We start from the raw sequence: 13,572 nt of genomic DNA, 5'->3' as shown, positions 1-13,572 counted from the left end.
AAGCTAGGAAGCCCCTTTTATTAAGTCCATAAAGAGCAGATGGACATGTCTTCTTGAGGTAAGAAAATCCCTTTTACCCATTTAAGATAAATTATGGATGAATAATCTGTTAATAAAACCTGCCTACCCAACCCTTGGCTTGACAGATATAGAGCAAGTTTAACCAAATTACCATGCACTCATAAACGTAGTACGCAGTGTATGAAACTTACAATCATGGACAAGAGCTTCATCTTTTGTTTAGCCCAAACAACAGGACAGGAAAAAATATGATTGGATTTAATAGTTAATACTGTTTCTGCCAAATGGATTAGTTTATGTGTCACTGCTGAGCTCATGACCACTCATTCAAAAACACTCTGTGGACAAAAACACTTTGTACATGGAGAGATCATAAGAGAATAGTCAGACTGGAACAATCTCACTGAAAGTTTCTAAGCTCAAATATCCATCCATTACCGCACTGGTATCCTTTAAATGGATGGTCTACGGCAGAAGGAGACCCCACTTGGTATATCTAACCATTAGTGACTGGCCTATGTCTGTCTAAACATTTTTATTTTATTTTTTTTCATAGTAGCATTTCTGCTGACATAGCCATAAAAAGTCTTCTATTTTGTGGGATGAGTTGTATTTTTAGTGGCACAATTATGGGGTACAGTGGAAGAGGAAACTGTGTTCACTATTAAATGCAGTATCACATGTTCAGCAGCCAGGACAGAGCAGAATCTGGACTGTCATTAGACGGCCAACCACCAATTACACATGTGCTGGAAACCCACCCCGGGCTGTACCTGCAGTGCCATAAAAAGACATTGGCATAAAAATGCATGTTAGTGGTCACTAATGAATGCATCCAGCACTTTGCCGAATCCACAAAGTAAAGCTAAGGGAAAAGGGGCACATTTATTATGACGGGCGGTTTAGAGGCCAGTCTTAATAAAGCTCCTCCACTGGCGGTGGATCCGCCGAAGTTCTGAAGAGGCCCGGCTTCTACATAACTTTGGCGGATCCACTGCCGCTTCTAAATGTAAGACAGCTTTCTAGCTGTCTTACATTTACGCTGGGTTCAGACCTGAACGTACTGGATGGAGCGCTCTGTATGCGCGTTTCTACGAGCGTCTCACATACGCGGCTCCTGTGCAAGCGAACGCCCATTGTCGCGCGTTCCCGGAAGTCTATGTACGGGAACGCGCGACAGTACGCCCCAAAGAAGCTCCTGTACTTCTTGGGGCGTAGGGCGTTTTACAGCGCGTTCGTAAGCGCTGTAAAACGCTCAGGTGAGAACCATTCCCATAGGGAATCATTGGTTCTTGCCTGTTGAGCGTTTTACAGCGCGTAGGAACGCGCTGTAAAACGCTCAGGTGTGAACCCAGCCTTAGACCATTTCCTAAACCTAAAACAGCCGTAGAAAATGGCCGGCCCTTCCCCTTCCTTGCCTACGCCATGTCCACATTTTTAGACCTGGCGTGAGTAGGGAGAAGTCGCAGAATGTGCCGCAATCTGCACCAGAAATACGCCTAATTTAGGCGTATTTATGTTTGATAAATAAGCCCATAAGTTTCTTACAGAGTGCTAGAAAGAGCTTGCTAATAAAATGGCCATGATGCACTTTTGGCAAATGAAAAACTTTGCAATGTAACCCATTTGGTTGGTATTAACCATGAAAATGCTGGTAGCAAAAAGTTAGTGTAACAAAGAAGACATTTGCTCCCGCATACCTGCATGCTTATTACACTCAGTTGGAAGATTTGGGCTTATTTGCATAAGCGGATAGAGGGAGGTTAGGATTTGCTTCTGAGACTGGAATCACTAGTGCATCTAGTTCAAACTTGGCATTAACTCTCTACGTGAAACCATGTAGTTCAATAAGCCAGGCCATGCCAGTCTAGCTGCTAGGTCTTTGTTACGCTTTATCTGCCCTGTCAAGAGAAACAACCACATCTTCACAAGCGACTGCAGCTTCTCCTGACCTGTCAGGTTTGGGCCATCATTATGGAAATAATCCTGCGTTGCGAATTTTCTTATTAATCTATTGGAACGCACCTTTGAATGTTGAGTATCATAAAATGTAAATCAGAGCACAGCATGCAGCAAACGAGTGCACTGTAATAAAGACTAAGGAAACGTACGAGTGTATGATGTATATGATTTACAATGTCCATCCTCTGCTTTTCAGGGATCCCAGATTTCTTAGGCTTACAGAATGAATCAGGATGCATCCGGAAGCCTTCAGTTTTTTTCATGCAAGCTTCATTCGTTTCTATGGGATGAAAAATGCACAATATAGAACATGCAGCGATATCTACTGAACACAGAGATGATTCGTGATAAACAATGCTCGTGCACAGACCCATTGAAATCAATGGATCAGTTTTTCACGCATCGTCTTTGCCTTCAGGAAAAATCGCAGCCTGTTCTATATTGTGCATTTTTCGTGCCGCCTTGGCCCCACAGAAATAAGTGGAGCGTGTGTGAAAAACGAAAAGCCTTCGGATGCAATGCGTTTTTCACTGACGGTTGGTAGGAGATGTTGAGTGATTTTTCAGTTTTTCTTCGCGCACGTGAAAAACGCATCAGAAACTGATTGCATCCACGCAGAAAAAACTGAAACCCTAAACACGATAGCAGACAAAACTGATTGAACTTGCGTGCAAAACCATCAGTTTTTCCCGGAATAGATCCTGACACATTCCGTATCGCTTGTGTGAAAGAGGGCTTACTCTTTGGGCTCATGCACACGACCGTGTGCTGCCCGTGGTCCGCAATCCGGGAGATGCGGAACGGAGGCACGGATCGGAACCCCACGGAAGCACTATGGCGTGCTTCTGTGGTGTTTCTAGCCGTGCCTCCACACCGCAAAAAAGTAGCCCATGAGTAAATGGGTCCGCGATTAGCATGCGGCTGCTCCACGGTCTGTGACCATGCATTACGGGCACGGAGCCCTTACATTCGTGGGCATGAGCCCTTTCAGTGACTTTAAACACTGTAAGATGAAGAGGCCTGTTTAAAAGACACCACTTATGCTCTATATCAGTACTTCTTACTCACAAAGCAGATAGTACAGTACTTACTTATCTTTAATAGCGTTGCCTTGCTTGCTAATATAGGTGACTAATAAAAAATGTAGTGAATTGCCTAAGTAGTACCTGACAAATATATATCATAATTGCCTCTGTAACGGGGTTGTGCCAAGTTTTAAACTTATGCCCCAACCTGATGGAGTGGCAGGTCGAGCATGTGCCCTGCCGCTGCATTCATTCTCTATGGGACAGCCGGAAATAGGTGAGCGCTGTACTCCGGTTTCTTCGGCAGTCCCGTAGAAAATTAATGGAGTGACAGGGTTCATACAAGACCTGCCACTCCATCAGATTAGAAGAACGGGACCCCGTTCTTGGAATCCGTGGGGGCCCTAGTGTCAGACCCCCATCGATCAGTTAGTTATCCCCTATCTTGTGCATGATAACTTCAAAACTTTGCACAACCCTTTAATAGTAGCAGTGTTTCAATTAGAAGGGATACATACATAATGTTTTGCTGCCTTTTCGTTGTGTTTTTTTGTTTGTTTTTGGAGAGCACATCATACATTGGCGGATTTGCTGTTTTTCCATTCCTCTCCCAAAAGACACATTAAGTGTTGTTTTTGCGAGTTTTTTTTTCTAATGGCCTCATGGTAAGGTACATAGTAATGGAAAAATAAAAAGGTTATAGCCCTTGGAATGGCTTGGGCTCACAGGGTTCATTTTTCCCCCTGTAACTGAAATCAATAATTTCTACATGGTTTTCCAGACCAAGCCAAGAAAGAATAAGTTATTTCTTGGTATGGTATCTTCTTGGCCACTGCTGGAAACCATGACGGATATTTACTCAAAGATTAGCCCTACTGACTGGGATTAAAGCTGCCGCATTCAAATTGCAAAAACGTGGCAGAAATCTGAGTGATTCAGCTGTGTAATATGTGGCAGATTCTGCCATTGGAAATATCCGACATATGAACTAGGCCATAGTGTGGTAGCAATGGATGAACCCAATATCAAATAATGTAAAAATGCAAATTATACACAATCTAGTACATGACAACCTCTCTCTAACAAAGCTGGAACCAACCCTGTACCTCAAATGGATCCAGAGATTCATTTTAAGCTGTCCTTCCTCAGGGGTGTATCCTTTCTGCTGCAGCTGGTGGTAGTTGAAGGATGGAACGGAGCATGTGGTTCCATCTCACTGAACAGGACAGAGAGATTAGCAAAAGAGCAAACAGCAGATGGCGCTATACATATAGATTTCATTGAATAAGTAGCTATAATACATTTTTTATTACATGCAATTACAAAAGTATTCAGATCCATGTGCTGGTTTAAAAACTGTAGAATATGTTGTCATGAGACAGGCCTTTTAAGGGTCGGTTCACTTCTGCATCAAAGGCTCTGCCACAGATTCTGTTATTTTTGCCAGAAGAAAATGAGCAGTTTCCAGCCCTATTTTTTCCAGGAAAATGATAGAAACCATGACAGAACCCAACAGACCTCATTCTAATAAGTCAGTAGGGTCGATTGGGCACCTGTGGTGTCTATCATTTGATGGAACCATGACAGCTTTAATTCAGTTTTACTTCCCTTATGACGGAATATTAAAACGAATATTAACCTTACGGTAATTGTACTTTTAAAAAAATTGTATAACACAGTTGCAAGTAATTGATCTATTTTGGTAGATGATGAAAAGTAAGTCAAAATAATTTTATTTGCAAAGTGTTGTTTGTGTTCTCTCTTGTACTTTTGAACTATTGCTTACTATTCCTTATTCCTTACTCTCTTGCAGCACTTAATACAAGCCTATTGTCTCATTACCTTCCGGAGTACTGCACAGCTCTGAGTATAGATAACCTTGGTGTATCCATAGATAGAGAAAGGGACGGTGATGTCAGATCTTCTTCATAAAACTGATACTGGAGAAGTCACTCCCGCTTCACTCTTGACTAGGGTTGAGCTAATGGAAGCACCCAAAGTGGAATTCGATCCAAAGTTTAAGAAAAATTTGATTTGCAACAAATCTGAATTTCCTCGCGCTTTGTGGTAACAAATCATTTTTTTTCCTAAAATGGCGATTACACGTGTTACAAAGTGAAATTAAGTAGCCCGGGAACGCAATATGACCCATAATTCTATGCAGCCAGCCAATCAGCAGATGGCCACCCCCTGTGATGTCACAGCCTTTTAAAAGCCTCATCCCGTGAGGTCTCTGCCATTTCACTGAGATCTGAGCATAGGGAGAGACGTGACAAGCGCTAGGGACAGTGTTCAAGAAGCCTTTAATGGTGGAATATTGGATGGGGAGAGTGCAGGGACAGTGTAGGGAGATCATAGGGAGAGTTTTTACACACTTTAGGGTGAGCATAAGGAGAGCAATCTGTAATCTGAAGCTGAAGGGATCCATAGGAGACAGCTCACTTTGCATCAATCCCTATGTTGGCCACAGAGCTATCTAATTGAGCGGTGCCCACCTTGTTGATAAGCAATTCCATTAGGCCTTGACTGTCAAATTGGGGTGAATAAGCTGTCTAGTTTCACTGTTATTGTGGTGTCCACCTTGTTTAATAGACAAGCAGATCTATTATGCCTTGATTCTCAAATTGGGTTGAAGAAGCATTGTAATTTAACTGCTATTAGGGTTTCCACCTTGTTGAATAGATATGCAATTCTATTACGCCTTAATTCTCAAATTGGGGTAAATAAGCTTTCTAATTTAATTGTTATTGGGGTGTCCACCTGCCTGTCACAGTAACGGCTTCACTGCAATGCACAGAGATGTACACCAACATACAGTACACTCTCCCTGCAGGTCGGGATATAGTCGATTTAACGCGTTTTGTGATGAATTAATTCACAATGAAGCAAATGTTTTGGGGAAAAATTCAACTGAGCATCAGAATCGAATTTTTGAAAACTTTGCTCATCTCTACTCTTAACAGGAAATATGGGTAAGAGAGGCGGGGGTATTGTATCTTAAAGCTTCATGTGAACAGTTTACTTTATTTATTTTTTCCAATGGATCAGAAAACATCAAATTTAATGAGAAGAAAAATATTTAAAAAAATCTACGAAAATACAGATAAAGTCTGATCTATAAAAAAAAAGCATTTCAGATAAAAGGAAATTGTTGCGTTTAGTGTAATACTTTTGAATGGGACATTGATTTGTATCCATGAGCCCCAAAACAGTCACTGTTTGAGAAGTGTGAAATTAAAACATCTTAAAATTCAGGGTAATTTTGTTTTTCAATAGCGATGTTTTACTACAATTACTCTAGAGAGCATGTAGCGTGTACATCTTGTTCATTCTGCTTGCACAGTGGGATAACATTGTTATGATGAATCACTTGCAGAAAAAATAATATATAGAAGTTAAGAGAAGATTGCAAGGGATCAAAGTAAGTAAAACTCTTGACAGATTGCTGTTTGTTTCCTTCATTGTGTGATGCGATGCACGGAGACGATGTACATCTCATTTCGAGTTATTACGGTAGTTTGCAGAAGACAAAGTTGATTGTTACACAGTAAAACACAAAGGCGCTCATTAAAAGATGCCCAAAAGAAACTTGCAGAGAGTAATTCTCTGTATTTTATCGGGTAAGTAGCAGGGGTTGCATGATAATTACTAACAGCCATGTTTTCACCTGTTTTGCTACAGTAACAATGCATTGCGCAAAATGAACAGAATTCTAGATGGCATGTAGTCAGTAGAGCACAATCACGTCTTTATAGTACCGGGCTCCTAGACCCTAGACTGTTAAGGTGTAGAATTGAGCATGTACTGCGCAGACTAATAAGGGTAGAGCCACAAAGTTTGGACATGCCATGGTTGTGACGTAGCCACCTTGTGGCCATATAAGCTACAGCGGGATCAAATGAACCAATTAGGACCCCATTGTTTATTTGGTTTTAATTGACAATAACAAAAAGGGTTAGAACTCAAGGTATATTACACCTGGCAATGTTTGTTATAAAAAATATAAAAAAAGAGCTAAATAAAATAATGTCCACCAATGGTAGATCCAAATAACACATCATATAAAACAGCTAAAGAAATCATAAAAGGAAGATAAATGTTATCTAAAATATGATTGCGGTTTCAATATATACTGTTCACAATAGACTCCAATGTATACCATAGTACTGTTGATGTTAATTAACTTCCCAGATAGCGGACTTGCATTGGCTAGAAATAACTGGGCCCCACAGCAAGTTTTTGAATGGCACTACCCCCCCAGCAACTTTTTCGCAACCCCCTCCTCCTGTACAACCCCGACTGTTGAGGCTAGTCAAAATTTCTCTCTCAGAGAACGCCCGGCAGCCGCTATGTCCATACAGTGTCACTGTATATAATGTCATTTTTTAATACTGTTGAGGGAGCCCTGACATTAAAATCTTTTAGTCCTCCTCTTGGTGGGCCTCTTCTGAGTTCGAGCCCCAAAGCAGGCTCTTCCCCTGTAGCTATGCCCCTGTGGATTTGGTAGGTTGTTCACCTTCTATACGTATAGCACTGTCGTGCCCCTTAGGAGAGATCCGTGTCTCTATTTATGGTCTTGTATAGCGTAGTATACTGGGCAGTAATAGTTTAAAATACTGCAGCTCACATTGCAGTCTGTGGATGTGCTCACTCTCTTGGGACAACCGTACTTGTTTCTCCTGCTGCTCGGCATCTACCTGGCTCTAGCACACCTGCACGGATAGCAGCCCGCCACCAGGTATGATGAGATGCGCACCTAGCTGCAATGTCTTGCCTGTCAGCTGAGCTTCTTGATGTTCAGAGACGTCTGTAATGGAGAGCAGGAAGCACTGCTGGGGTCCGCCTCAAATGCAAGAGTCAACAGCGACTTTTCTGTTCTGTATGAAACAGCAGATCGCCAGAGATTATGGATAGGAGCTAGACGCGTTTCGTGGTCTCTAACCCCCTCCTCAGTAACACAGACCAATGTAAAAAATCTAATAGCAGGTGCATTACAATTGTGTTGCATTTCACTATTAAAGATGGCAGTTTATACATCCGTATATTTGCAGTTCTCTCGTCAATGAAAACTACCAGTTAGGATGGTTTAAGATGACCATAATGTGGATGGGATGCTTTCTTAAAGGAGTTGTCTGGAATTATTATTAAATCTTGGACCTTAAGTCCTAAAATGGCTTAAAATGTAAAAAAAAAAAAAATATGTTGCTCTTACCCCTTTCTCCAGTGCCGTTCTCTGCGGTGCTGGTCCAGTTCTCCTGCTTGTTTACAATTAGCAGTAGTGACATGCTGGGATATGATATATGACCACTGCAGCCAATCACTGTCCTCAGCAGTCTACTGCTTAACCCACTGTGTATGTGTTTTCAATGGGGAGAGAGTGGAGCCTCTGTCAGACACTATTGGAGGCGGCTTATCTCTCAGGAAAACAAAATTCAACAGGCCTGATTCTTCTTCTCAAGAGTTCCCCATAAACACAAGGCTTACACAATCAGTGTTTGGTCAGTGATTTTCATCAGTTTTTGTGAGCCAAAACCAGGTGCATGTGAAAAACACAGAACAGGAACAATTCTTTGCATTATACTTTATCTCTGCATATATAGTTTGGGAGGAAACCAGAGTACCCAGAGGAAACACAAGCAAACACAGGGAGAACATACAAACTCCATGCAGATATTGTCCTTGGTCAGATTCAAACCTAGGACCCCAGCGCTGCAAGACAACAGTGCTAACGACTGAGCCACCGTGCTGCCCACTGATACATTGTTTATATCATGTATATCCAAATAGTTTAAAGGGGTTGTCCGAGTTATGAAAAAAAAATATATAGCACTGAAAATCTGATGGGCAGCAATATATAACTGAGCTAAGCAAGTTTTATGCAAAAAAAAAAAAAAATCTATTTCCTAATTTCCCTGGTTCTTTTCTGGCCCTTTGTTTACAAGCAATAAAAACAATCTCTGCCCCTCCCCCTGCTCTGCAAAGGGAGTGAATACAAGAGCTGCCCTGAGTGACATGTCTGCCTGCTGGGAGACTCTGCAGCATGTTGTATGTGTAGGACTACAAGTCCCAGCTGTATAATAAAACTGCTAAGGGAGTGGATACAAGAGCTGCCCTGAGTGATATGTCTGCCTGCTGAGAGAATCAACAGCAACTTGTAAGTGTAGAACTGCAAGTCCCAGCTGTATAATGACACTGCTAATACACACAGGATCTTTCCCCCTACCTTCTTGTGCAATGCTCTCTCTAGTCTGTCAGCTCCTGTGCACAGAATTGTCTCCTCACTGCCTGCTGCAGCTAGCCAGTCTTTGCAGCTGAAAGGGTTAAGAATCCTAGGATAGAGCAGACAGCCGGCAGTGGAGGGGGGCGTGGCCAGCACAGTGACATCTCGTTTACAGGCTTGTAAACGACCTTTATCAGAGCAGGGAGAGAAGCTGACATCACAGGTCATGTGACCCTCAGTGAGATCTGAGAAACCAGCCACTGGAGATAAAGTGAGTTAATTGGAAAGCTGTACATTTGCTTAGTTAGGAACATAGAAAGAACAAAAAAATAACTCGGACAACCCCTTTAAGGGCTCTTTTACACGAGCAGATATCGTGCGGGTAATCCGCTGCATGGAAGAGAGCCAAGCCCCGTTCCGGACAGCAGAGACACGGAGCATTAACATGACTGATAATTCTCCTTGCCTCTCTGTAATCTTTTTACTACAAAATCACAGTGGGATAAAGTTGTCACTGCGATTTTGTAGCAAGAAGGTCACAGAGAGGCAAGGAGCATTATCACTCATGTTAATGCTCCGTGTCTCTGCTGTCCGGAACGGGGCTTGGCTCTCTTCCATGCAGCGGATTACCCACACGGGATCCGCTTATGTGAAAGCCCCCCAAATACTATGAAATGCTTTCAGATAATTTTCAATGTCAACACTGAATACAAACAATACATATCATTTGATCTGTAGTCATGATGAATTTGTGTTATATTAGACTTACATGATAAGGCATAACGAAAGAACAAAGCATAGAACGACCTACCGTATGAATGATCAGTGATGAGCAGCAGGGGCAATGTTAGAATTTGCGATATTTCCCGAATATTTGGTCGAATATTCGTCATATATATATACTGTATATATACGCGAATTTGAGAATGAACCACATTTTCTTTTACACTATGTGGATGGCCAGGTGCATTTGCATTGCTTACCTGGGGAAGAGATGGCACCTGGGAAGAAGCCAACCTGGCAGTATGGTGCTCTGGGCAATGTTCTGGGTCCTTGTTATTCATATGGATGTTAGTTTGACATGTACTACCAGCCTAAGCATTGTTACATACCACTTCATTATCTAGTGGGAGTCGCTTCTTTCGGTAATTTAATGTGTCCTGTTACACTGCAAAAGTTGTTGGGAATGGTTTCAGGAACATGCCAAGGAGTTCAAGGTGCTGACTTGGCTTCCAATTTACTCAGATCACAATTTAATCAAGCATGTGTGGGATGTGCTACAAAAGCATGTCTGGTCCATGGAAGCCCACCTCGAAACTTATAGAACTTGGTGAAAGATACTTCAGGACGCCTTCACTGGTGGTCTTGTGGAACTCATGCCACATTGGGATACAGCTATTTTGGTGACATAAGGAAACCAACACAATCTTAGGATTTAGGTTTTAATGTTATGGATAATCGTAAAAATGTAAGTAACATATTGTGGATATGATGCAAAATAGTGTTACAGATCCATCAGTTTGCACCAAGGTCATTCATTGAGACAGTATTTGGGATCTCTCTGCTCAACTCCATACTTGTGTATGTAACAGCTGATGTGAATTTTCTAGAATATATTGATTTGCCTAGAATGGATGATCCTAGACATGTTGAGGGACTATGTTACTAAAAAGTAATTTTCAAGAGATTTCCAAGCAATTTTTAGGTTTCTCTACCATGGACATTTTTGAGATTTTTTTATGGTACTAAATGCATTCCTATAGATTGTGGAGTGGCCTACTTGATAGCAGATAATATGTGCATACTGGCTCCTGAGAGGTAAGTCCTGCAATGGTCATCATGAGGTTTTTAGACAATGATTCACTTGTTCTCATCTCTCAAGGGTTGGATTAATTTTTGGTATTTTCTGTAAATCGGCAGAGCTGTTTCTAAGAATCTTGCCCAGAAATTCTCAAGTAACTATACATGTGATTTCCATTTAATGTCTATGGCAAGCATCATCCAGCTTCTACGGCTCCACAATTTACGGGAAAATTACAGACTTGTGGCCTACTATGCAGAAGGCAGACATAATTCGGCTGATCATTCAAATGTTCTATATTTTAGTACTGCACAATGTTTTAGGTTTAGCCATCCCCGTTAATGTAAAAACAGAAGATATTACATTTGCAGAGGGGAAGTAGCAGGGAATTAGATTCTCCAGACGACGAGAAGACCCCATGCAGGCTGACTCTTTGTGGAAGACTAGTGATTTTGTTGTTGTAAGCTGATTTGCATGACAACAAGTCACAGTCTGCCTCACAGTGCCCAGCGTTCTCACTGCCACAGGAAGAAATAGGAGATATTCAAGAAGAGAGGAGTCTTCAAAACTTGTGATCTGTGCTTATTGTTTGTAGATAAAAATGAACCTTCTCACACTGAAATATGCATGACATCCTGCCGTCTGCAAGCCGCTAAAGCTCATGTATTATCTCTACAGAAATAAATAGTTACATGCATTTTACAGTATTTCACCATGGACTGATAAATAGTATTATTCGATTATTGAATATCTCCATAAAAAGCCTCTTCCCATATGTCATTTACTTAATGCTTAATACTCTAACCCTACAGTTAGTAAGTTCTGCTATGATATATATGTATATATATATATATATATATATATATATATATATATACAGTCAGGTCCATAAATATTGGGACATCAACACAATTCTAAGATTTTTGGCTCTATACACCACCACAATGGATTTGAAATTAAACAAACTAGATGTGCTTTAACTGCAGACTGTCAGCTTTAATTTGAGGGTATTTACGTCCAAATAAGGTGAACGGTGTAGAAATTACAACAGTTTGCATATGTGCCTCCCACTTGTTAAGGAACCAAAAGTAATGGGACAATTGGCTTCTCAACTGTTCCATGGCCAGGTGTGTGTTATTCCCTCATTATCCCAATTATAAATGAGCAGATAAAAGGTCCAGAGTTCATTTCAAGTGTGCTATTTGCATTTGGAATCTGTTGCTGTCAACTCTCAAGATGAGATCCAAAGAGCTGTCACTATCAGTGAAGCAAGCCATCATAAGGCTGAAAAAAACAGAACAAACCCATCAGAGAGATAGCAAAAACATTAGGTGTGGCCAAAACAACTGTTTGGAACATTCTTAAAAAGAAGGAACACACCGGTGAGCTCAGCAACACCAAAAGACCCGGAAGACCACGGAAAACAACAGTGGTGGATGACCGAAGAATTCTTTCCCTGGTGAAGAAAACACCCTTCACAACAGTTGGCCAGATCAAGAACACTCTCCAGGAGGTAGGTGTATGTGTGTTAAAGTCAACAATCAAGAGAAGACTTCACCAGAGTGAATACAGAGGGTTCACCACAAGATGTAAACCATTGGTGAGCCTCAAAAACGGGAAGGCTAGATTAGAGTTTGCCAAACGACATCTAAAAAAGCCTTCACAGTTCTGGAACAACATCCTATGGACAGATGAGACCAAGATCAACTAGTACCAGAGTGGTGGGAAGAGAAGAGTATGGAGAAGGAAAAGAACTGCTCATGATCCTAAGCATACCACCTCATCAGTGAAGCATGGTGGTGGTAGTGTCATGGCGTGGGCATGTATGGCTGCCAATGGAACTGGTTCTCTTGTATTTATTGATGATGTGACTGCTGACAAAAGCAGCAGCAGGATGAATTCTGAAGTGTTTCGGGCAATATTATCTGCTCATATTCAGCTAAATGCTTCAGAACTCATTGGACGGCGCTTCACAGTGCAGATGTACAATGACCCAAAGCATACTGCAAAAGCAACCAAAGAGTTTTTTAAGGTAAAGAAGTGGAATGTTATGCAATGGCCAAGTCAATCCCCTGACCTGAATCCGATTAAGCATGCATTTCACTTGCTGAAGACAAAACTGAAGGGAAAATGCCCCAAGAACAAGCAGGAATGGAAGACAGTTGCAGTAGAGGCCTGGCAGAGCATCACCAGGGATGAAACCCAGCGTCTGGTGATGTCTATGCGTTCCAGACTTCAGACTGTAATTGACTGCAAAGGATTTGCAACCAAGTATTAAAACGTGAAAGTTTGAGTTATGATTATTATTCTGTCCCATTACTTTTGGTTCCTAAACAAGTGGGAGGTACATATGCAAACTGTTGTAATTCCTACACGTTCACCTGATTTGGATGTAAATACCCTCAAATTAAAGCTGACAGTCTGCAGGTAAAGCACATCTTGTTCGTTTTATTTCAAATCCATTGCGGTGGTGTATAGAGCCAAAAAATTTTGAATTGTGTCAATGTCCCAATATTTATGGACCAGACTGTATATACATATAC

The sequence above is a fragment of the Bufo bufo genome, chromosome 1 (genome assembly GCF_905171765.1).
Source record: "Bufo bufo chromosome 1, aBufBuf1.1, whole genome shotgun sequence".
Classification (NCBI taxonomy): Eukaryota; Metazoa; Chordata; class Amphibia; order Anura; family Bufonidae; genus Bufo; species Bufo bufo.
This window is presented reverse-complemented; position numbering follows the sequence as displayed.